This window comes from Galeopterus variegatus, unplaced genomic scaffold, assembly GCF_000696425.1.
Source record: "Galeopterus variegatus unplaced genomic scaffold, G_variegatus-3.0.2 Scaffold3711, whole genome shotgun sequence".
Taxonomy (NCBI): domain Eukaryota; kingdom Metazoa; phylum Chordata; class Mammalia; order Dermoptera; family Cynocephalidae; genus Galeopterus; species Galeopterus variegatus.
In genome coordinates this window covers 165,549-167,500 of record NW_007729822.1, presented here as the reverse complement: position 1 = coordinate 167,500, position 1,952 = coordinate 165,549, and the positions used below count along the sequence as shown (strand labels likewise).

The 1,952-nt window shown below is 40.8% G+C and overlaps 1 protein-coding gene across 1 annotated transcript in view; it reads left to right on the top strand.

Moving 5' to 3' along the window:
* USP48 (ubiquitin specific peptidase 48) overlaps window positions 1–1,952 on the top strand; it is a 93,563-nt gene that overhangs the window by 39,523 nt on the left and 52,088 nt on the right. The gene's annotated exons all lie outside the window — the stretch shown is intronic.

Genomic DNA, 1,952 nt, shown 5'->3' with positions numbered 1-1,952 from the left:
CCCCCCCCCCCCCCCCCCCCCCCCCCTTTTCCTTTTTGGGAAATTTTTTCCTTTTTTTTTTTTTTTTTTTTTTTTTTTTAAATAAAGATGACTGTTAAGGAGGTCTTAACCCTTGATTTGGTGTTTGCAGCACCACACTCTCCCAAGTGAGCTAACCGGCCATCCCTATATAGGGATCCAAACCCTTGGCCTTGGTGTTATCAGCACCACACTTTCCCAAGTGAGCCATGGGCCGGCCCTCTGTTCTGTCCTTTTGAAAGTTCAATGTATAGTTGTTATTGTTGTATCTGTCTTTCTTTTTCATGCAGTATTTCTCTTTCTGTGCCTAGCTTGTTTCACTTAACACAATTTTCTCTTAAGGTCATCCATGTTGGTGTGAATGGCAGAATTTCATTCTTTAAAAGTTATATTCTTAAAAGGGGAATTCACTTGTTTCTTTAAATAGCGAGCCTGCAGATATTCTGAGATCTGTAGAATAAGGAATCCTTATTCCTTGAACATTAGCACCTGATGCTAACTCAATTCCTGTCGTATTTCTTGGCAATTTTAAAACTACCATAATTCTGAAGTTGATGAATGTAAATCCAGGTTATCGGCAATAATGGTAATGTGATATGGAAATTTTTGTGGTGTGTATTGGTAATAAAGTCATAGTTACTGCTAATACATCTGTGGCTTTCTGTCTTCATTAATAATTTGGAGGGAGAATACTATTAAGAATCCCTTCCGACAAACATCGTAGCAACTTTTCTCCTTCAGTGATCTTGTCTTCCATCTACTGAGGGCCGTTCCCTACTTTGTCCTTCTGTAGATTAAATTTCACACATCTCACTCTATCCTAGTTTTTTTCCTTTTTATTGTGAGATATAATACATTCCTAAAAGTTCAAAATACATGGCTTGGCAAATTATCACGAAATGATAATCTGCATGAGCACTACCCAGATCAAGAAACAGAACATTTCCAGTACCCCAAAACCCTCCTTTGTGCCCCTCCTAGCTATAACCTCCTTCCTCCCCCCAAATATAACCAGCTGACTTTTATGACCAGTCACTTCCATTTTTTCCCTTAGCATTTTACCATATTGATCCCTAAACACGATAGTTTAGTTTACTCTTTTTCCTCCTGGGATATTGCCAGGCAAAGGTAACCCATAATTACATCTTACTCTGCTGCCTCTGCTTCTTCGTCTGGGTTATTGAAGGTAACTGGAGAAGAGCCCCTCTGGTGATGCTCCAGGGCACTTTTGAGTCAGTGGTAGTTACCAGGTTCGCCATACTTTGTTCTTCCTCCCAGACCCTGGAATGTCTTTGGACACTGCAGACTTCTGTGTCTCCAGCTGGGGTTTCATCCATTGGGTATTCTATGTCTTCGACAACTAGGTCTGAGCTTGCCAGAACCTTATCTATCCCAGACTCCCATCCTCTGGGCCAACTATGGAGTCTGCTGTGCTTCTCAAGAATCCTGGTTTTTGATTCCCCTTCAATCTCCCTTCCTTTTCTCCCCCCCACCCCCCCCACCCATTTCTTGCAAAATGACGTGCTTTTGAATAATTAGGTCAATATAGCCAGAAAAAGAAATATATGTCTTTTCTAAGTTATTTATGTATTTAAAGTGTGTTGTCATCAGTATTTGTTCATAGATGCATTAAAGGTAACCAAAAATGTTAATTTCTTTGAACATGTTTCTTTAAATGTTGAAAGCTTAGTTGTTTTATAATCCATCACCAAAAATGTTGAAATATTATGCAGGTTTATTTTTGCTGAGCTGGTTCTTTTTTTTCTTTTTTTTCTTTTTTTTTTTTTGTCTTTTTCCATGTCCGGCAACGGATCGCAACCCTCAGTGTTGCCCCCGTACCGGACCGGGGACCGGCAACGGGATCACAACCCTCGGTGTTGCTCCCGCGCCTCGCTCAGCCAGTGAGCGGGAACCAGTCTGTATGTGGGATCCGA